Source organism: Anabrus simplex, chromosome 8 (assembly GCF_040414725.1).
Source record: "Anabrus simplex isolate iqAnaSimp1 chromosome 8, ASM4041472v1, whole genome shotgun sequence".
NCBI classification, from domain to species: domain Eukaryota; kingdom Metazoa; phylum Arthropoda; class Insecta; order Orthoptera; family Tettigoniidae; genus Anabrus; species Anabrus simplex.
This window is the reverse complement of record NC_090272.1, coordinates 130,829,291-130,853,904: the sequence shown is the minus strand read 5'-3', so window position 1 is coordinate 130,853,904 and position 24,614 is coordinate 130,829,291. Positions and strand designations below refer to the sequence as shown.

Genomic DNA, 24,614 nt, shown 5'->3' with positions numbered 1-24,614 from the left:
GAACTCAGCTGCGTATTTGCCCAGTAGCTGGTACTCTGCAGTAGGGAAAGAGGTTCAAATCCAGTCAAGATTTGTAATGTGTAGAGAGTTTGGTGCACCTTGAAGAATTCTTCCGAGATGATATTTTGCCATTCTGCCAACCGTTTTGGCCACTAAAGTAGTGAGCAGTAAATAACGAAATTATTAATTTCATGCTGCTTAGTGACAGAGTGGTCTGTCCTGAATCACGTCAACAATGTTGACATCGCAAGTTGTAAAATTCATTTTTTTTTAAAATCCGTATTGAAAGTAACTTCTTTTAAATGTGTAAAATTTTATTGTATGTTATTTTCCACCTATTCAATACAATCAATCATAAGATTAATGTTCTTTCCTCGTTAAACTATGAATATGGGGCATGTTTTGCCCCTTTTAAAGGGCATCATCAGTCTTATCATACCTCAAAACCAAAACAGGTACCTGTTTAGTTATGATATAATCTAAAAATTCTTATAATTTAACACTTTAACATGATGTATAGTCGTTATTTAAGGAACTTGATTACACATGGGAATAATTAATATGCTAAAGGTCTAATGCCTTGGTCAAAAGTAAAAAATAATTAACGTATATGGTAAATAAACAATTGGTAAAATTGAAATGAGTTAAAACATTTTTAAAGCAAGATTTAAAAAGGAAATACTTTACAGCATGTAAAGTTTTGACATATTATTTAACTATATGCTCAGATCTAGTGATTAGTTCTCATTCAAAGGTTGATAAAATTTGGTGTTGCAACTTTCGAAGGTAGAAGTTATTTTATTGTTGTAACAAAACTAACAAATCAAAATATGCAACCTTCACTTATACTGACCCAATCATACATCAAGTAACCAATCCCATAAAAAAGCGAGAAATCAGAATTGCTTTCAAGACTTGGAACTCAAATCAAAATTTGTTTTTCAATCATAACACAATCAATTCCATAAACAACAAATATTCTGGTTCAGCACACTGGGAGAAGCTTTTTAATTAGATACGCTGGGCATTTCAACGCTCAAAAACATAATAAATTCTCAGCTATGAGTAATCATATGAGAGACTAAGGCCATAGCTTTACTACAATTGAATGTGATCTCCAGATTTAAAAAAGAATAGATAAAGGCAGATTCATTACCGAATTTGAAAAACTTTATATTTCTTTAGATCAGAAATATAACGTAAATCAAAACTTAAACAATCCAATGGAAATTAAAAGTCCTCTTTATGAACAATTTCCAATCCTATTCCATCAGTTAAATCTTCAAGATAATATTTTACATGGTAAGGGTTATTCTGCCCGAAGGCAGGTCCGAACCTCCGCAGAGGTGTTCCTGAGCCGGAGTTTACGTGCGGTAGGGTGGCCAGTTCCTTTCCGCTCCTCCATTCCCTTACCCCCCACCAACAGCGCATGGCAACCCATCCAACTCCTGACCACGCCCAGTGTTGCTTAACTTCGGAGATCTCACGGGATCCGGTGTTTCAACACGGCTACGGCCGTTGGCATATTTTACATAAGGTTTTAAAAACAAAAACAATAAACACTCTCATCAGGCCGATAAACACATCACGTCCCTCTTCCCCACCAGACTCAAACAACTCCCTCTCACGCGCAAGCCAATAGCCCCGCCTTCGCAAGGCCACACCCCTCCACCAAGACGACACCCATACAACACTCATAGCAGAACTTCGGCGACCACCAGTACTCACACATCAAGGTAACATTCAAGTGGGCAAAAGGTAAGCGTCAACACAGCAATACTTATAATTTTTCCGGTTACCCTCCCCCATTTTGTTTCTTACATTTTTTAATCTGGTTAATTGTAACTTCTCCCTTAACAGAGCTTATATACACCCGGCATCGTGACATCACAACTGTCCCACAGCCTGTTCCCTTTTTGATCAAACAAGCTAACATTAGAATGCCACAACATCGATGCAGCATGTCAACACCATAATATTAGTGTATACAAAAGAAGATAGTTAATGACACTATTACAATTTTAATGCACCACCAAATATAGTACTCAATAATAAGCCTTCAATCAAGAATACAACAATAAAATAACTTCTACCTTCAAAAGTTGCAACACCGAATTTTATCAACCTTTGAATGAGAACTAATCACTAGATCTGAGCATATAGTTAAATAATATGACAAAACTTTATGTGCTGGAAAGTATATTCATGTCAGTGACGGGACCATTATAACTTAATCTATAGAAGATTTTAAATAATGTACTTACAGTTTCATCCGGTGATGCTTTGTGATGGTTGTGATGTCATGGTTTTCACAAAAATACACTGGGATTAACTATTTGTTTTTTAACTTAAAAGTCTAACCTAACTGAATCAGAAAAATTTAACTGGTATTTTACCATCACCGAAGTTTTATAGCTTCACTTGCTTATTGAGTGAACGAGCATCAACGACAAACGAGGGAAAATATTCGTCACGATGTATAACACACGTTCTATCCATGAAGAATGGCATAGAACTCACGAAAACTTCACCTATAACCCAAGAGGAACACTACAAAAATTCACTATATACCACCATTACAGACAACCAGATACAAAATTCTGTTATTTCACACTTAGCTCTATGTTCATGCTGGGCAATCTAAATATTTTTCTGCGGCGGCTATTGGAAAATATACTCTACATGTGCCATCAAGGAATTGCTTGAAAAACTGTGTACATGCCAAAATCCAAAAATAAAAACATTCTTCTGTATTACAATTGATTTCATAAACTGGCTCTAGTTTTATTAGCAAGACGATGTGCAAGTCGCTATACTGTTAACATGTTGATATTTTTCTTGTAGCCTTTAGTGTGTGGCGCTGAACAATTCAAGTGTCAAGTATTAAAACTAACATACCTTACCCAAGCTAGCTAGTCTGTTGCCATAAATTGCTGTCAGGGGAGTGCCCACAGTCCTGCCCACCCACAGGACAAGGAAGCTTCAAGTGCATGCGTCAACCAAGCGACTTAAATTTCACTCGGGTTGCTCTCTTTCGCACCAGCAAGGAAACCCAGCTCACTGGAGAAGCTGAACTGTGGTAGAGCGAACGGATTGTCGAGACAGCTGTACTTGGCTTGGCTTAGATGTTCACATATTTTTTAAACTTTATAAAAAGCATTCTAAGGAAAAAAAATAAAATAAAATGTAAATACAAAGTTATTTACCCCAGCAGCGCTGGGGAGATGGGGTTCAGTGCACGCAATGAATTAAGTTTTCAACTTATTTTAATATTGGCATTAAATTACTTCTATACCAATGTATACCATATGATTTGAAGTCGTAAAGAACTTCATTTACATTAACATTTTTGTGTTTTTTTAACTCCTATCGTATCCAGCCAAGTTGTGTAATATAAATAAAATATGACCTACTGTTGGGTGCCATTTGTAATAGCAATAAGTATAAATTAATTAATTAAAATACTCACCTCATGCTTGAGCATCATTTGAATTCTTAATATACTTAATGGAATGAATAAAATTATTAATTGAAATGTCCGGAATTTGTGCATCAGAATTCATAAAAATGGATCCCTCAATTTTTGATAGAGCATGATAATTCTCTCTCTCAGAGCGTGTATATAAAACTGTGTACAGGTACATCTGCTATGGGCCTTACCTAACACACTGAAAATGATTAAATAGGTAGAAACTGCTTGGTTCTCCAGTAACTTCTCTGCTGACTATAAGATAACTACTTATATTCTGGAAATATCAGTGCATGAACACTTCATCAATACACAAAAATATACACTTCACACTCAAAACATTTACAACTGCTTGAAGACTCCCTATTTACCTTCAATAATCCTAGAACAGAGGCAGTGGGAATTAACAGCATGGACAACACTACCACTTGTATTGGGCCCAATGACCAATAGTTATAGCGCATATAATTATATTTCCCTTCACTGTTTTTGGGTATCAACACAAATTGCTGGCTCTCACCATCAACACATGGTATACCACTTTGATACTGTACCTCTTAAGCACTGACACTAATACTTGGTTTAAAAGACACTTTCACTTGCACAAACACGCTGTAGGTCTATGGCCTTGAAACCAGACCGTAGATTACCGGAAGTTGCCAAGAAATATAGAAGACCAAGTATAATTACTAGATTAGCATACTAGCAGAAGAGTTATATAAGTATTAACAAGTAAACTACAACACATCTCCATTCATCCATAATCAATTGTTAATAGTACCTAGTTAAGTTTGCTGGATCACATTCTCCCAATATATTTGTAGACTTCATCATCTCCACTCTGTCTCGATATATCCAAGCTCATTCAAGCGTTCTCTCCAATCCCGTGCTATGGTACCCATGTGGCTATATCCTGACCACATCCGAACCTGTCACTTTATAAGTCCATAGCTAGCAATGGAGCAGACATCAGGATATTCATGTCTCAGACTTGAACCCTCTGTAAGACTCACTGAACTTCCTCTGGATGTTTTTACAAACCTGGAAATAGCTGTGTGTTATCAATTGCCTGTACAAAATAAACTACTAATATCTAACATGGAGACCTTTCAGCTTCAAATGTTCCTATATTAATACACCAATAAAAATAATATTAATAATACATTGTGATAAATCCAGTGTGTGGGTGTGATATATATCTATCATAGCAGTTGTTTCCATAATCTGCCTTCTGTGTATAGGAAGAAACCTTGTATTCTCCAATTTTAAAACCTAAGCAATAACTCCACAGTACATAGTAACAATAATCCTCAGTTTTGGACAATGTTCTATATGCTCGAACTTACTAGTGAAGACCAATATGAGCTAATGGACTGTGTAGCACCAAAATTCCATGAGGAGATTTTGTTTAATATGAAATCTCAAAATCACAAAGAAAATAGTTTATTTGGATCTAAAAAATTGAGAAGTGCTTTTCTTGACTTATGAAGAAAGAAAAAAAACCTAGAAAAGACATATTTTGGAACTACAGGACCAAGTTCTACCTTCAGCTTGGGCTGTCTTTGTATAGGGACCCTTTAGCTCCAATATTCTCTTGCTATACTCACTCTTCCTGCAATTCATTCTCCTTTGGGTTCCCATCAACCAGTTTCTTGCATCGCATCTTTCTCCAGTTTCATTATCCCCTTTACCACATAATTTTCTTCTTTCATTACATGGCCAAGCTGTCACAGTATTACCTCTTAAAATTTTTCACCAGTTCTGCTACCTTCACTGTTCTTCTGTCATGTTTACTTCTGATTTTGTCTATTCTTATGACTACACACCCACGTACATCTTTATTTCTACTATAAAAATGAAAATCCACAGCCTGTTTCCAGTCATTTGACTGGGTCAGGGATGGAATGAATAAAGCCCCCATCTAGCGGTGAGGAAGAGAATTGTGCTGGCTGCCAAAGCCTGTCGCACTCCTCTGGGGCAATGATTAATGAAATGAAATATTGGAGAGTGTTGCTGGAATTAAGATGACAGGGAAAACCGGAGTATCCGGAGAAAAACCCGTCCCGCCTCCACTTTGTCCAGCACAAATCTCACATGGATTGACCGGGATTTGAACCATGGAACCCAGCGGTGAGAGGCCGGCGCGCTGCCACCTGAGCCACGGAGGCTCTATTTCTACTATCTTCACCGTATTTATTTGTCATTTAAAAATATGGTTTCAATTCCAGATACTACCATTGGCCTTGCATTTTGTACAGGTGCCACACAAAAAAGTAACCTGTGTAAATATAGAGTAAGGGCCAAAAAGTCTCCTCTACAGTGATGTAAAGATAATAACAAAAATGCAAAGTTATATAGCTATTCCCTGACAGCGCTGGTCTGAATAACTTTTTTTTTTTTTGCTAGTGGCTTTATGTCGCACCGACACAGATAGGTCTTATGGCAACGAGGTCTGAATAACTGACAAGTGCAGTATGAACCAAATACTGTAACTCAGCAAGGTACCCCTGCGTGTGTCTTCTGGTTTCGTGGACACCTTAGCAACAATAGCAAATGAAAAAGCAGATCTTCTAACAACTACGATGGAAGTTCCATACAACAGGACTCCACTGTCTTATGTATAAAGAAAGATTAAAGAATACACAATGCATCACTGGAACAACTTTTGGACTACAACCCCTAATGGATCCATTACAAGAGAAATATTCTTTCCCAAGATCCAGAATCAGCTTCAATTTTTATTTGGCCATGGTAAATTCAAGTCATACTTTGGAGTGATTTAAGATAAATGTTCCAATCATTTATGTTTCTGTGGGTCCCCTCAAATCGTTCATCTGCTTTTTGACTGTTCTGTGTTTCTAAGAAGACATACTCTAGAGTCTAGACTGTCACCTGAATTACTGTAACAAAGAATCTGTGAAACCTTTCTTCTTCTTCTTCTTCTTTTATGACCGCATAGGATCACTTTGGTCAGTCCATCGTTTAGGTCTCTTTGAAGGGATTGTTCGGACTTCGCAGTCCTCCCAGTACTTCTTCAGACGCTCCAATCTTTGTGCCCTTTCCTTGGTTGAAAATATGCGTGTTGTTGGTTTGTTACACGTTATAATTCTCATGTTCGGTCCGTATTGAAATGTACGCAAATATAAAGTATGTTACAAGTGTGGTGGTTGTTTTTTTTTTTTTTTGTTGGTTTGTTTCGTGTAAAGGTAAAGCGGAGGTTTGTATTGTTGAGTTTTATATTCAATTTTATCTTATTTGTGGTGTCTTGTGTTGTAAGGCCTTTTTCCTTCAGACCCTCTCTTACTTCTCTGATCCATTTACATCCTGTCGTGATATTTTTTGAGACGAGATTGTGTTGTACTAGTTGTTTCAGAAGTCTCAAATCCTGCATCCTCATGATATGTCCAAAGAATCCCAGTCTCCTCTTACGCGTAGTATCTGTAATGGGTTCTAGCTCTTTGTACACAATTTTGTTTGGTATTATCTGCCACTGTCCATCTTTCTGGTATTTTTGATGATGCAGGTACTTCTAATCCTCCTTTCAATTTTCTGAAATCTGTCAGTCTTTGATTGTTTATTCAGGTAAAAAAGTGTTTCTGCTGCATGTGTAGCTTCCGGTTTTGTAACTGTGTTGTAGTGTTTTATTTTTGCATTTATTGATAAACATTCCTTTTTGTAGATATCCCATGTTAATTTTTGTGCTTTAGCTAATCTATTTGTTCTTGTTTGGATTGAGATTTTATCATTTAGGTTATGTGTTATACTTCTCCAAGATATTTCAATTGAGTTACTATTTTGATTTTATTACCATTCATGGTAACTCCTTTTATTTGTATTGGTTTTTGGGGCATAATTTCTGTTTTTTCAAATGATATTTTGAGGCCAGTTTTAATTGCACTGTTTTGAAGTTCTGATATCTCAGTTTTTGCTTCTTTTATGTCCACTGCTAGTAATGCTAAATCGTCGGCAAAACCCAGGCAGTTTGTTTTGATTTTTCAGTCAATCTTTATTTTTGGGGGACATTTCCTAAACCATTCCCTCATTACCATTTCTGGAGTACAATTAAATAATAGTGGTGAGAGCCCATCTCCTTGCCATAGTCCAGTTTTAATTTCAAATGACTCTGATGTTTCACCCATACACTTCACTTTTAATTTGGTGTTAGTGAGAGTCAATTTTATCATGTTTATTAATTTGGGGTTATAGTCTAAGGTGTCTTAATATTTTAAACAGAGATTCTCTATGGATGCAATCGTAAGCTTTCTTGAAATCTACAAATGTTATCACCATATCTCTGTTTCTTCTCCTGTTATAGTCCATTATCAACTTAAGATTCATGATCTGATCAGGACAGCTCCTCCAGTGTCTGAAACCTCCTTGATATTCTCCTAGTTCTTTCTCAAGTTGTAAACTTATCATATTAAGGATGATTATTAAAAATATTTTGTATGTTATGTCTAGGAGTGAGATTCCCCTGTAGTTATTAGGATCAGTTTTGTCTCCCTTTTTGTGCAGTGGGTGAATGAGGGCTGTTGTCTAGCATTCTAGCAGTTCTTCTTTCATCCAGATAGAGAGAAGTTGTTGATGGAGGGCAACTATTGCTGATCTTCCTGCATATTTCCAGATTTCCGCAAAGGTCTGATCTTCTCCTAGCGCTTTGTAGTTTTTCAATTTATTCAGTGCTTGGTAGACTGCCTTTATTGTGGAGGGATTGATGTTTTCTGGTGATGTTTTTATTGGGGTGTTGGTGTCCAAATGAAGGAGTTCTGTAGGTTTCTCACAATTTAGAAGCTTGTTGAAATATTTATCCAGAATTTCTGCTTTGTCTTTATTGTTATGAGCCAGCTTACCATTTTCACCCTTCATCAGTAGGGTCGGGGGTTCATATTTTTGGAGCGTTTTTCTGAAGGTTTTGTAGTAGTCCCTTGATTGAGTTTTATTGAATTCTTCTTCAGTTAATTGCAGTGTGTCTTTACGATACTGTCTTTTCATTCTTAAGATTTGGGTAGTTTCTTTTCTCTGTTTTACTAGATTTTGATAGGATATTTCAAATTTTTGGGACTGATGTAATAGCCATGCCTGATGTCTTTTCTCCACTGTTTCATCACATTCACTGTTCCACCATTGGTGTTTTTTACGTGATTTAATTGGAGCCAGGTCTTCTGCAATTTGTTTAAAGTTGTGTACTAAGTCTTCAAGTTTATCTGTGATTTTTATTTTTTCAGTTGCTTTTTGGTAATTTTCATAATTGATTAGCTGGGTAGGATCTATTTTTCTTTTAGTTTTAGGGGCTTGCTTTTTTAGTCTCCTCTCGGGAGTGAGCTTAATTTTTATTTTAATTATGTAGTGATCTGAACCTATATCTATTCCTCAGAGGAATTTGACATTATAGATCCCTTTGTGGTGGTGTTTGTCCATGCAGATGTGATCCAGTTGCCATTCTCTTTTAGTGTAGTCAGGGTGTTTCCATATTTTAAGTTTTTGAGGTTTTCTCTTAAAACATGTAAATTTTGAGATTAAATTATAGTTTCTACATAGGTCAACTAGTCGCTCCCCATTTTTATTTGTTTTCTTATGTGCTGGCCATTTTCCGATGATGTCACGGTATTTTCTTTCTCTGCCTAGTTGAGCATTGAAGTCGACTATTAATAATTTTACATGGTGTTTGGGGATGTTGTGGTCTGGTCCAGTAGGTCCCAAAATTCTTCTGTTTCCTCATAGTCTTTTGAGGAGTTGTTTTTATCATTAGTGGGAGCATGGGCATTTATTATAGTATAGATTTTATTAGATGCCTTTAAGGTGAGCGTTGAGAGTCGTATAGACTGTGATTTGAATTCTTGAACTGAGTTTATTATTTTAAGGCTGACCAAAAATCCTGTTCCACATTGTGGGACATTCTTCATCACTCTCTTCCCGGGTATACTTTTATAAATCTGTACTCTTGAGATTCCAAGGCATCCTGGTCAGTGTTTCTAATTTCTTGTAAAAGCCGGGCTGAGTGGTTCAGACGGTTAAGGCGCTGGCCTTCTGGCCCCAACTTGGCAGGTTCGATCCTGGCTCAGTCCGGTGGTATTTGAAGGTGCTCAAATACGTCAGCCTCGTGTCGGTAGATTTACTGGCACGTAAAAGAACTCCTGCGGGACTAAATTCCGGCACCTCGGCGTCTCCGAAAACCGTAAAAGAGTAGTTAGTGGGACGTAAAACAAATAACATTATTTATTATTAATTTCTTGTAATCCCATGATAAGAATTTTGTGTTGGTCCATTATGTTGGTGATCACTTTTAGTTTACCGGTTTGCATGAGTGAGTTTATATTGTGTATAGAAAAGTAGGTTATCTGCTTTGGTTTGATTCTTGACTTTGTCTCGTTCATGTATGTGGTACTGGGGTATTTCTGTGCCTCTGACTTCACGGTATCTTTTAAGTGGCAGCCCACCGTATCCGAATGCTGCCTTCTTTGAACTCTTGGTTCAGCCGGTGGAGTATTTCTTAATTCTATGGTTGACCGTCAAGGTGTCACCTGTGTAAGACTAGGTCCTGAATTACAACTCTGGATGTGATCCAGTGAGGTGATAATGAGGCCGCTCCTCTGGAGTACAGACGCCTTGTGCAGATGCTGCATAATGGATTCCAGTGGCATTTCGTCCACTGTAGGGACCATCACCCCACCTAACCCATTTACTGCCAAACCTGTAATATACGTTATTGAATGCCGTGCCTCATTCTCCAAACCCGTATATATACGTTTTGGTGCAGTGTGTACTTCTCTGATCTTACAAATGTACACAATACAGTATATTGTCATGCTTTGAGATTCCATGGAAATGCTCAAGGAAGTTCTGTACGGCAGATATACCACTCCATTTTGCATGTTTTGAAAGAGATCTGATGTTATTTCAGCTTCGTTGGAGTGGAACATCTTTCCCGCTTACGTGTAGCCATCATGACGTCTTGAAGTATACATTCATCTCTTGTTGACGAAGAAATTGAGTGTTTCCTCATAAATAGTGATTCTGGAGTGCTATATTTTGATAATGAAAATGGAGAATATCTAAGTGGCGATATCGAACTACAAGAAAGTGTGAGGCAAAGTAGTAAGGATGTATCTCATGCGGAATTGTCATCCCTTTCTCAGATAAATCATTTTTCCCCAAATGTAAATGATTTTGATAATACCAGTTCTTGGACCAACAATTTGATATTATATTTCAGTAATAGTATCACCGAGCGGAGTAGCCGTGCGTGTTAACATGCTAGTCTATGGAGCCAAAATCTGCACTCTGCAGGCGAGTGGGTTCGAACCTTACCGTCAGCTGTCCTGAGAATTCTTTTGTGTGTGTGTGTGTGTGGTTTCCCTTTTACACTCTCAAGCAAATGTCGGGAGAGTTCCTATTCATAAACCACAGCCGATTCCTTCCATTTCCTTACCTAGTTTCATTCACCATCATTCATTTCATATTCATTATGATCTCAACCTGAGATCTGCATTGGAAAGAGCATCCAGCCGTAAAAATATGGTGTAAAATATAATCTCACTTCATCCCCAACCCCATATTGGGCTGCGGGGCTAAGGGGATGATATGCATTTCATTAATTTTATCAGTAAACATGTATCTGTGAAAGTGCATCTTCCTTAAAAACCTGGCCCAGAGGGCTCGTCTGGTCATCAAAACTCAGCAGTGAAAAGGCTAAAGGGGCTCATTCGTCCGAAGCCGTTGGCCCCCTTAGGGAGTCAGGTTATTTCGGTGTTGGCAGTTTTACAGCTGGGTGCCAGACCAGCAAACCCTCCTCCTTTCTCATTCCGGACTTGGGACCAGACAATGGTGGAGTTGAAACTTCTCTATCATATATTCAAAAATCTATGTTGTTATAAGCGTTTCTAACAGTCATTCACCACATCTTTAATAAACTTTCATCTTAATATTCTAATCTACGGTGAATCTTCTTTTATTGTTAAACTATAACCCTGACGTACTCTGTACATAGAGTATAAATTAAGACTATGATTCATTTCCTTGCTCGAAAAAGCAGCTCTGTCTTCCATCGTCAGTGAGTTGATCACAAAATCTATAAAAAAATATCCATACAGACAACCATGTCGACTGTAGTGTAAAAAAAAAATCATCGGTCCAATAATGTGCATTTTAACACACTACATCAAACACAGATTTTTTTCATCTTCATGTGGCTGTAGAAACATAATGTCGGCAGTCCTGAAGATGGTAATGTAGCTACACAGACGCACACAAGATGCTGTCAGTTGGTACAATGAATTTTATTCACATATTCACAAATTAATACACACGTAACCTTAATCACCGTATCACAAAAAAAACAACCACTTTACTTGTAGGATATCAACAAAGCCACCATCTTTAAACAGTTGACAACTGACACTGAATACCACAGAGGTTACACTTTGCAACACAGATAAAACAGATGACTACCAATCAATTCAACATGGAGATTGCCTGGCTTGGCATGTCAGCCACGTGCTACTAAACAATGACTCTCTTCCAACAACTGTCACTACTCACCGTCAAGATCGTCTCTTTATATATATGCTGGCCAGTCTTCCAGAAAAATATGTTCCAAAAAAGCTACCTTCTAGAATATTCCAGTGTGTCCAATACATAGATTACAATGTATAGAATATTCTCAACTGTTCTCGTTCCTATACCATTCTGGAAGTTACAGTGTGTTTCACAATTATGGATTAAATATATATATACAGGTAAGAATAAATTACATAATATTAATTTACAGGTATTTACATTAACAGAAGTGATGTCAATATCTATCTACAACATATATTCCATGACATAACCTCACACATAATACAATCATTCGACTATGTAAATAGTAAGAACACTAATACTAAATGGATGTAAACACTTCATAACTATACATACAAGTAATAATAATAGCAATCATAAAATAATAATAATAATAATAATAATACTTATTTGAGCTCAATACTTGTATCAGTTACCCATGGGTGAGAGAATATTGTTTTCAAGTTATACCTATTATTGCACTTGCATCAGTATCCCCCCCTATAACTTGAGAAACAATTTTCACACACTGTCAGACTCTTCGGCTTTGCCTTTATCCTCACTATTTAACCACACACTCACACAGCCCTCCTGTTGGCGCTGTCGAAGTCCACGGTTCGCAGCCCAGCGGTTCCATTGGGCACCACCAGCTTCCCATTGTGGGACCGCTGGGTCCGGTCGACGGTGTCTTCGTTCCTGGTGATGTTGATCCGCAGGTCCTCGCATGGCATTCAAAGCTCCGCTGGCTTTCCCCTCATTCGTACCTTGGTGATCTGTCAGGTGGCACCCACGTCTATTGGTTGTCAGTTCGGACCCCATTGGTTCTTCTTCTCTGGGCCTCCCCATGGTTCTGCTCCACGCTGAACATCCTCCCTGGACAGTTCATGGTGCCATGGAGCTTACTGCAGCTGTCGAGCGCCTTGCTCTTGGTTTCATGCTGGTACGGCCCATTCACCGTCACGTCGTCGGGTTGTTCAGTCTCGACGTTGAACACCCATGGCGCTCCATCGGCACACTGCGCCTCCTCCCACAGCCGGACTCGGCAGTTGGCTCCCGGCTGGTGGCCACTGCCGCGCCCGCCGAATTCTCCTACAACTTCCTCGCAGGTCGAACATGGCTGTGGGCTGTGTCATGCTTCCATATCCTACCCACGAAGTCCAGCAATCGGGTGTTCGGTTCCCTCTTCTGACGTCGCTCCGGTCTTGAACTGGGCTCCGATTTTCTCCTCGAGTTTTTCCAACTGGGCCCCGATATTCTTCTTGACTTTTCCCAACTGGGCCTCAATGTATTTCTTGCGTTTTCCAAACTGGTCTTGAATGAAGGAAGTTAACTGTTTAAGCATCACCACGGTCCTCTGGTCGTTCTTCATTTTTGAGCCCAATAGATTCAATAGTCCTGTCACGATCGCCAGTTAATGTAGCCACACAGATGCACACAAGATGCTGTCAGTTGGTACAACGAATTTTATTCACATATTCACAAATTAATACACACATAACTGTAATCACCGTATCACAAAACAAAAACACTTCACTTGTAGGATGTCAACAAAGCCAATATCTTTAAACAGTTGACAACTGATACCGAATACCACAGAGGTTACATTTTGCACACAGATAAAACAGATGACTACCAATCAATTCAACATGGAGACTGCTTGGCTCGGCATGTCAGCCACGTGCTATGAAACAATAACTCTCTTCCAACAACTGTCACTACTCACTGTCAAGATCATCTCTTGATATATAAATGCTGACCAGTCTTCCAGAAAGATACGTTACCAAAAAAAAAAAAAAAAAAACCTTCTTGAATATTCCAGAGTGTCCAATACATAGATTACAATGTATAGAATATTCTCAATCGTTCTCGTGCCTATACCATTCTGGAAGTTACAGTGTGTTTCACAATTATGGATTACAATTTATATATACAGGTAAAAATAAATTAAATAATATTAATTTACAGGTATTTACATTAACGGAACTGATATCAGTGTCTATGTACAACATATGTTCCATGACATAACCTCACACATAATACTATCATTCGACTATGTAAATAGTAAGAACACTAATACTAAATGGATGTAAACACTCCATAGCTACCAAGCTCGATAGCTGCAGTTGCTTAAGTGTGGCCAGTATCCAGTATTCGGGAGACAGTGGGTTCGAACCCCACTGTCGGCAGCCCTGAAGATGGTTTTTCCGTGGTTTCCCATTTTCACACCAGGCAAATGCTGGGGCTGTACCTTAATTAAGGCCATGGCCGCTTCCTTCCCAGTCCTAGCCCTTTCCTGTCCCATCGCTGCCATAAGACCTGTCTGTGTTGGCTGACGTAAAGCCAATAGAAAAAAAACTCATAGCTATACATACAAGTAATAATAATAATAATAACAATCTAAAATAATAATAATAATAACAACAATCATAAAATAATAATAATAATAATACTTATTCGAGCTCGATACTTGTATCGGTTACCCATGGGTGAGAGAATATTGTTTTCAAGTTATACCTATTATTGCACTTACGTCAATGGTTTTCCTTGGTTTCCCATTTTCACACCAGGCAAATGCTGGAGCTGTACTTTAATTAAGGTCACGGCCGCTTCCTTCCAACTCCTAGGCCTTTCCTATTCTATAGTCGCCATAAATTAAGACCTATTTCCTGTATTGGAAATTCAATAAATAATTACAGCGTAAATAGCCTACAGGATAAAAATATAGAATTGAAGTGCTAAAACAACTCACCATTTATAGATGATGTTGAAAGTGGTTCCCAGCAGCATGACTACACAGTTGTCCATGTCTAATCATGTTGTAAAGTACTGACACTGATGGTGGCGACTTCATGGCTTATATTGTCTTTCAGTTCTTGCATTGTGTTTAAATCAATTTCTTACACCTTGGTCTTCAAGTGCCCCATAGACAAAAATCACAGGTTGTTTGTTCTGAAGAACATGGTGGCCATAAATCTTTGCTAACTGTTTTTTCTTCAGAGAAGACATCATGAACTTGCTGTAGAAATGTGGTAGGTTGCCCCATCTTGCCGGAAAAGCAGCTCTGTCTTTCATCGTCAGTGAGTTGATCACAAAATCTATTAAAAATATCCATACAGACAACCATGTTAACTGTAGTGTAAAAAAATTCATTGTTCCAGTGATGTACATTTTAACACACTACATCAAACAGATTTTTTCATCATGGTATGGCTGTTGAAACAATGTTTCAGTTCTCTGTTACCCAGTACTGCGTGCTCTGTGAATTCACTTGGCTGGAAAGATAAAACCATGCCTCATTACTCGTTTGTACTGGAAAGGGTCTTACAGACCTGCGCTGATACTATTCAGAAGCCAGGTGTAGTAATCTATACATTTGCAATTGTCAGTGCCTTATAACTGTTGCACAGCCTCTCTATGGTATGGTTTGAAATTTGGTTTCTTTAATGTACTCTGGCAAGTCCTCTCATGTACATGTGCCTGTTAATTTCTTTGGACTTTGAATAGTCCTTCGGCGAATGTTCTCAATAACTTTTGGTGTGTACTGTAAACTGAAGGATGCTTCCACCATTTCCACTCTTTCTCGTACTGAGTAAGTCATTTTGTGGAATGCAGACCGAATCATACAACACAGTGCAAAAGTGAATTGCTCTTAGACAAAATATATCAATTGCCATGTTTTTGGATATGCTGATCTCAAAAATAACATTAGGTTTTTCGTATCACCTAACATTGTGACATATTTGTATTGCAACCTATAGTGGGACTGTTACTTTCTTAGGGAGTGGAAAGTGTTATTGTCACCCTGTCTTGGTAACTTTCTTATTATACCTCTCAGTTTTATTACTCTAAAGGAATGTTAAACCCCGCCGGAATGTCCAGGTATATGGAACTTTCAGGTTGCTATTGTCAATAGCATGAAGCAGTGTCTTGTAATGCCTCGTTCTGTGCAGTTGGTATTGTGTCGTGAGTGAATCTTTGTAGTGGTTAAGTCTCATTCTAGTTGTATTCTGAAAATACTGTGCAGCAGAATTAAGAACTTAGGTTTATACAATCTGCCAGCTGATACCCTAGTAGCCTATATAGCCTAATAGCTCATACTTTCATCATTTTGCAATGTCTCATCACTGTAAAAATGCTCCCAGTTTATTTTGTTATGTTTGTGGATAGTATTGTACAAAATCTCAGCGCAGAAATATTACACCCTACTTGTGACAGCTTAAAATCTATATTACGGGAAGTATAATAAATTTGGCAATAGAGATAAATTTTGGACACTGTGCTGTGAAAATTGCCAAAGAACTTAAACAGGTTGGTTAATGTAACCGCTACGGATTACGTAACACAAGAAACAGTAATAATAATAAAAAAAGGATTTAAACTTCATGAGCTTTGGAATACTTTATGGTAAATGAAATGCACACGCAATTAATACTTAAGAAACAGCATAGAGATATAAATATCAGGTTAACAAACACGACGACTATAGGAAAGGAAATGGGAAACCGGCTGGAAGCCCTACAAGGTCCGTGAAAAGTAGTGCAATGCAGGGAAAATGAAATCAATGGTGATCCCTTTCTGAACACTTAGATTTACTGATATTAATAAAAGCAGATTAAGGTACAAAACAAATTAATTAACAAAACAGCAAAAATAACATATAGAAAAGATATCAGGTAAATTATTATTATTTTTTTTAAACATGAGGTTCACATCAATAACATTTAGATCTTACAATTATCTACAATAAATCGTGACAGTCAGTTACTGGGATTCCGGGTGATGTTTTTTTTTTAAAATTACACTTAAAGAAATGAAATCAACGTGAAAATTATACAGTTCACCAAGGGTTTGAAATTACATTTAAGAAAATGAAATCGACGTGAAAATTTTACAGTTCACCAAGGACTATTCTCATATGACAAATTAAATTAAGACAGAGCATGTTGAAACATTTATTACCGGACGAGTTGGCCGTGCGCGTAGAGGCGCGCGGCTGTGAGCTTGCATCCGGGAGATAGTAGGTTCGAATCCCACTATCGGCAGCCCTGAAGATGGTTTTCTGTGGTTTCCCATTTTCACACCAGGCAAATGTTGGGGCTGTACCTTAATTAAGGCCACGGCCGCTTCCTTCCAACTCCTAGGCCTTTCCTATCCCATCGTCGCCATAAGACCTATCTGTGTCGGTGCGACGTAAAGCCCCTAGCAAAAAAAAAAAAAAAAAAAAAAAAACATTTATTAGTGAAAGAGAGTTGCAAGAATAATTAAATATAATGTAGAGGCCAATTAAGTTGCTGTCTTTTCTAAAACACTTCAGTAAAAGGCGCATAGCTTCAACTGGTGTACGTTAAATTGATGCTGAACTACCAGAGGCAACCCCATGGTAAATCAAAACTTTACATGTTACTTGTAAGACATGAAAACAACGTTACATTTATATTTGATTAGAATTTTCAAATCAAGAAAAGGGAATTGCCTCCGAAGATAAAATTGTTATGGCTAGCTGAAAGGGCTGAGTCATTCTGAAGTAAAAAATTGGCGAATGCAAAATACCGCGGGCAAACTCCGGTGCACATATTAAAATTTATATTAAAATTTACATTTGAAGTTAAAATCCGAAAACAGAAACAGTGCTCACCCCAAGAGCCGGTAGTCCCATCACGGGACAGACGGAGAAGACGTCTGCTCCCTTTGCCAGTCAGAAATCAAAGACCCATACATTAGAGATGCTTTCAAGGAGTTGCTGGTAGCTGGAAATGGGGCAATCAGGAGATAACCAATTAGGGCACGGAAATTACACTCGCAGCTCTTACATTCACCAATAAGAAACTTTGTTATTCTAACCATCACAGAGTTTTACAAGAATGTTCTTTCTGCTGAACCAGCAACTTACCAGAAATTACAAGAACGAAGCTTTTTAAAAAAAATGACACATGGCAGTACACACTGCCACAAAAGTTAGTTACCAATATTAAATGCACCGTTACTCAAAATTACAAAATTCCTTCAAACTAACATCCATCAAAATCAAATTTTACCTTCTTCATAGATCGGAACTTCTTCATAATTAATAGTTCATAATGTCTCTTTACATTTCCAAATTTAGATAAAAATATAGATGTCAAATATTTTAATACTGGGCGAGTTGACTGTGCGGTTAGATGCGCATGGCTGTGAGCTTGCATCCGGGAGATAGTAGGTTTGGATCCCACTGTCGACAGCCCTGAAGATGGTTTTCTGTGGTTTCCCATTTTCACACCAAGCAAATGCTGGGGCTGTACCTTAATTAAGGCCACGGCCACTTTCTTCCAACTCCTAGGCCTTTCCTATCCCATCATCGCCATAAGACCTATCTGTGTCGGTGCAACGTAAAGCCACTAGCAAAAAGAAATTAAATAAAATTATAACACAACATCTTTCAAAATACAATGAAACAATAAAAAGCAACTGTTTGAACCGGTGACAGTTAAAAGGCACGCATTCATGTATGCCTTTTGTGACTCCAATGTTATGGAGGGAACCTATGGATCACGTTACAGACTGTTATTTCTGTTTGGTTAATGTATCTGGTATACTCTGTGGCAGAATATTGTACACCAGTATGGTTGAACAGTACCCATGTAAACAAAATTGACATCCAACTTAATAATACTATGCGTATTATTTCAGGAACAGTCAGGTCTACACCCACCATCTGGCTGTCTGTCCAAAGTCATGTACCACCCACAAATCTTGAAAAAAAAAAAAAAACATTGATTAGGAAATACAATAAGATCTTAGCAAACCCTGGACAACCATTGCATTCTGATATTCCTGACTTCAGAATCAACAGATTTCGTTCGAGGCATCTTCCTCTCACTTGGAAATAATCTCACTAGTTTTAACATAATTGAATCCTGTAGAAGAGAATGGCTTCAAAACACTCCAGAAACATGTCAGCTGTTACCTTGCATCTCTGAGATGGTCCCTGGGTTTGATCTACCTCGCAAGGTATGGTCAACACTCAATCGGTTGAGAAGATGTGGAGACTTACTCTTCACGTGGGGAGTGCAATCCTCACCCACATGTGACTGTGGCGCACCATGGCAGACCAGCTATTAGGGACAACCGCAGAAATAGAGCTTATGGAGAGTATGAGGAATTCCTAATGGCTACTCTGAATTCCATCAGATACATCCAAGAACTAGATGTTTGTTTATAATATAGTGATGAATGTAATTATGTTTCTCAGAATGTATCCTAAAAGCCTTACACTAAATAAATAATCTGGTTTTACCTCAAAAAATAAGCATGCAATTGAATATCCTAATTTGCAATCATCAACATGTCCTGTTAAACATAGCAATAGTTTACCAATTCCAAAGCCATCTGAAAAATGGACATTGGGGGAAGAATCTACCTCTCCTGGCTCTAGTTCCTCTCCTGATAAATCATCCCATGCTGATCTTAATTTTATTGTATCTCAAGAACCTTATTTGATATCACAAGCTGAATTAAGTGAACTTGTGAGAGAGATTTGAAATTAACCAAAACACAAGCTGAGATTTTGTCATCTCGTCTTCAGGGATGGAACCCTTTACATCCTGGCTCAAAAATAACATCGTTCAGAAAAGGAGAACATAATCTGTCAGCATATTTTACAGATAATGAACAACTGGTTTATTGTAATGATGTTAATGGGCTAATGGTGGTTCTGGGAAGAGATCATGATCCTAAAGAATGGCATCTGTTTATAGACTTGTCGAAAATGAGTTTAAAAGCCGTGATTTTGCATAACAGAAATATATATCCATCTATCCCAATTCCCTATTCCATTAATATGAAAGAAATGATAGTATGGAAATAATTCTTAAAGCTTTGAACCATACAGAACACGGGTGGCAGATTTGTGCAAATCTAAAAGTAATAGGTATGCTAATAGGAATGAAACCAGAATTGAATTTTTTTGTTGTTTTCTCTGTGAGTGGAACAGTCAAAATAAGTGTAATCATTATAAAATTAGAGAGTGGTCATCAAGAGAAAGTGTAATATTTGGACAAAAAAGTGTTAAAAACTTGCCACTTGTTGATGTCACCAAAATAATTTTGCCTCCATTGCATATAAAACTGGAGTTGATGAAGAACTTTGTTAAAACAATAGACTAATCGGGAAGGGCATTTCCATCAGAACTTATTAGAAATGGAAAGGCAATACAGAGGGAAATCAGTGTCCAAAATGCGTGCCGATTACTGCTAGCAACTCATCACAGATGTTTTGGAGCTATCTTATAGGCGAATGTTTTAAGAAGGTAAGAATTGTTGCTATATGAAATGTTAATTGTAACATAAACTTAAATACAATTTTATAATGCTTAATATATTTCTGTTTTTGTGTATTTTGGATTATGTCTGCCCGACTTCGGCATATAATAAGAGATAACTTACATGTTAGTGTCTCGGTTGAAAGTATTATTATAAAAGTGTTCTACTTTTCCAGCACAAAATACAACTTGAAGTATATATGATTTTTATGGGTTATGTTAAAGGAATATGTAACGTAGTTCACTATTCTGAACGAGACAAAAATGTTACCATATAACGGGGCGATTTGCAAGAGAAAAGACTCCTCGAAGTCAAGTGAAGGTAAAGGAAGACCACATGCTACCGTTGCAGATTTGAGCTCAAAGGAGGTTAACATAGAACCTTGTTCTAATGAGGATGAGACGGAAGAAACCCATGATGGAGAGTGCGACAACACTGGAGATACATCTCACGATCTGAAGAATGATGCAGTGCCAATGCACTCATGTGTTACATGTGAGAAGATATTTAACAGAAGATATGATTCAAAACGTCATCTGCTAACTCATACAGCAGTTAGGCTCCACAGTTGTAAAATCTTTGGGAAGGCGTTCACCCAATCAAGTCATCTCATAGCCCAACTCTTCATACATCCAACGAGTAAACAGTTTGAATGTACAATTTGTGAAAGTACTTTCAAATTGCCTTCAAGTCCTCGAAGTCATACTAGTACGCGCCCTGAGAGCAGGCCATCTCATTGTACGATATGTCAGCGAACCTTCAAAACAATATCTCTTCTAAGGCAACATCAAGATATGCATACTCAAATAATGTCTATGCCATGAACTGTCATACCATTAAACTTTGACACTCCGCTTAACCACCGTCGCCATTCAGAATGGAGACTGATTTAGAGACAAGAAATAAATGCCTTCACTGTGATAAAACCTTTTCTTATAAAGGCTTGCTTGTCCACATGGGGAAGAAGCATAAAGATGGGTTAAGCCTGAAAGAGAATCAGTACTACGCCCCGATGGAACAACCTACTACCTCTACGGGCTCCACGGGAATATTGTCTTCGTTAGGAAGAAATTTTAGACCACAATATAATTATTCGGACTCTGAGACAGAAAGTGAAGATGTACAGGATGAACAAAATGAGGAGCCTGTGAATAGACTGGAAGATAATTCCAATACACAAAGAATCCAATGCCCTCATTGCAGTGAATATTTTCAAGGAGCAAGAGTTGTAAACATTCACATTAGTCACTCTCATCCATAAATACATTGAACTACCTTGTTAACCAATTTTAGTCGACGCGTATCCCAATCAAAAGATGATATTATTCTCATTGAGCATCAATATCCTGTTCAAAAGGAGACTACTTTCCAATCAGAATTAAAGGAATGGAAGAACAAATTCATTCAGTTCTCAAGTGAAAACGATTCTGAGTTCGACACAGTCGTGTGGGAGTTGTCGGAATTTCTGAGTAACTCTATCCATCTCTTACCTGGTCCAAACCACCCTGCTATGAAATATCACAAAGCCAGGAGAAAACAACATCTCGGACGTGAAGGTAAAACATATAGCAAGTCCTCAAATCCACAACGTGCGACCAAGAGAACGCCAAGAAAGAAAATGTAAATATGACTATCAGCTCACTCAGTTTCACTTTTACAGTTAGCGAAGGAAAGCTGTGCAGAGGGTACTGAATCCAAAATCTGAATCTTGCAACATCGATATTTCCAAATTATCTGCCACTTACTCCAATCTATTTTGCATTGAAAATTCCAATATAAGGCATGATTACTGCTCCAAAATCAGTGATGTAGGCCGTGTGGAGCTAGATGAAACGTACACCCCTGAATTACAAAAGAAGAAATCTCTGCAGCAACACGTTGAATTGTAGTAGATATCGCTCCTGGTCCCGACCGTGTCTTACAAGGGAGTTAGCACAACTTGCGATTGCAATTGCAGGTGATTTGTGGTTTGTATGAATATGTTTGAGGTGCTGATTACAACATTGTATAACTTAAGTGCCATTGCCAATTACACTGTAGGTTACGAAGATTCGCTATTCCGCTCAAAGTAGACCATATTGAACATGATATCGTGGCTTTAGTAACTTTAGACATCGTAAACGTTTTCTCTAGCTACTTTAGTTATTTTACGCATATGCTATGGTCGACACGCCACGCCGTGTCCAAGGTCACCCGACGCAGTTGCCGATGCGACATCTAGGGGAACCAGACAGACATTCCACATAAGAGCAAGGAAGCTAGTATAATAGCGACCTCCGTCTGTGTTGTATCTGCTTCGATCGTTCATAAAGTTCCTTCTGTGTGTGGTGTTTCCAATTTTGTAGCGAGTCACTGTCACCGTAATTGTGTGATAATGAATCCTGACAATATAGTGAGTATAATTGTTAGCCATTACAAACACAAACGAAGATCCAGAGAAATTACGGTAAGTGAGAGAAATGCAACTGCATTCATAATCAGTGTGATAGACGAAACAGTGGCAACCAGTGGTAATAATATACATCAAGAACATACAATAGACTATATTGAAAAATATGAATATGCAGAGGAAGACATATCTGATTCTGAAAACATTATGGATGATCCAGAACCTGACTGTGAGGAAGAGTCGTTAATAAAAAGTGATGGAAGCCAGTCGTCTGCGTATCTGCCAAGCCCACTGGAGAGGAAGAGGGGGGGTGCTGTATCTTTTGAAAAGGCAAAGGAGATAATTTCATTCCAAGATTCTGGGAAAACCATATGATTAAGTTTCAATACAGTACAGAAACAATATGGTATGGTGCAAGACGTACATCATCTACGATATTTATGTCACGTAGTAGAAAAAGAGGAGCTAGGCCAGCGCTTAAAACTTTCCCTGCTTGACGATTATGTAGCTGAAAAATTCAGGGTGGTGAGAACTGTTCTAGGCGCTAATGTTCACGACAGGGATATTCGTGCTTAGGGTTTAGAAAAGGCTTGAGAAATAGGACTGACTCGATTCACTGGATCTATCCATGGATGGGTTGCATGGTTTAAACAGAGACACCATCTTGGTTCACGGGCAATAACAAAATGTGTAACCACTAAAGCCTGGAATACAGATGGTGACGTGATGGAACAATGTGACGAGTTTCGCAAAGAGGTAATGTCCTTAATGAATACCATGGAGCGTATACAGATTTATAATACCGATCGAAGTGGTATACAAAAAGAACTTCACTCATCGCAACTCTGCATTACAAGGGAGAGAAGTCGGTAAGAAGTTCGGTGCAGAGTGATCACTCAACAACTCATTCTTACACCATCCAACCTGTTACTTTGGCAAGTGGATACATGTTTCTCACGTTGCTGGTTATTTACTAGGAACCTAATGGTCATTTTGGAGTGAGAGTAGTGCAACACATGCTGAAACCACAAAATCTGGTTCAAGTTGCTTCAAAGCCCGGCCTAATCACGAAACAAATCATGATGCAATTCTTTCAAGATGTCTACTTCCCATATACAGCACTGGAGTCTCTTCTTCTGGTTGATTCCCTTGGGACATATCATGACAGAACACATATCAATGCTATCCGACCTCAAAATATGGTATATACAGTCAAGACCATCCCTCCTGGGTGCACACCTTACATTCAGACGCTTGATGTGCTATTCTTCCGACAGTTCAAGGTGGTACTGAAGCGGATTGAAGATCACATTATCCTTAACGACTATCAGTTCACACCATCGTCGAGGGATTCCATTTCATTGCTGATGTGCATTCTACACGGTCAGTTCAGTTCTCCAGTCTTCGCTGACTTTGTTTGGTACTCCTGGACTGTAGCTGGATATGATGACTTCAGACCAGAGAGGTTTCAATCACCACCCAAACATATTTTTGATGTTCAAAAGCTGTGTGACTCGGAAGACTGCTTATTGCAAGCATTCATGAAGTGTTCCTACTGTGATAAGCAACAATGTTTTCGGCACTTTATACTCTGTGGCTATGCTCATCGTCACAATCTTTTGCCAAGAGCTACCAACAACCCATATTTTGAACTCGGTGCCTAAACATGCGCATGATTGTAAAGTGCAGTGTAATTGTCGATGGCACATATTGTGCACATATTTGTAATGTACATGTAAAACACTTAAATACAAACCAGAAAGTTTTTGCAATTGCGATTGCAAGTTGTGTTAAATCCCTTGTTAGTACGTGTCATCAGGGATGATACGGTATGCAAAATCATAGCAATCATTGCGACTCGAATGCTTTCAACAGGCAAAATACCCCAGTGTCTAAAGAACCG

At 38.2% G+C, this 24,614-nt stretch overlaps 1 protein-coding gene and 1 long non-coding RNA gene across 2 annotated transcripts in view; one reads left to right on the top strand and one right to left on the bottom strand.

Annotated features, from left to right (window-relative positions):
- The window catches only part of LOC136879201 (meiotic recombination protein DMC1/LIM15 homolog), a 115,307-nt gene that overhangs the window by 58,831 nt on the left and 31,862 nt on the right, over positions 1–24,614 (top strand). The gene's annotated exons all lie outside the window — the stretch shown is intronic.
- The window catches only part of LOC137501867 (uncharacterized), a 73,801-nt gene continuing 66,427 nt past the window's right edge, over positions 17,241–24,614 (bottom strand). The window contains exon 3 of the long non-coding RNA XR_011018660.1: positions 17,241–17,772. This is a non-coding gene — a long non-coding RNA (uncharacterized lncRNA). The remainder of the gene's footprint in view (positions 17,773–24,614) is intronic.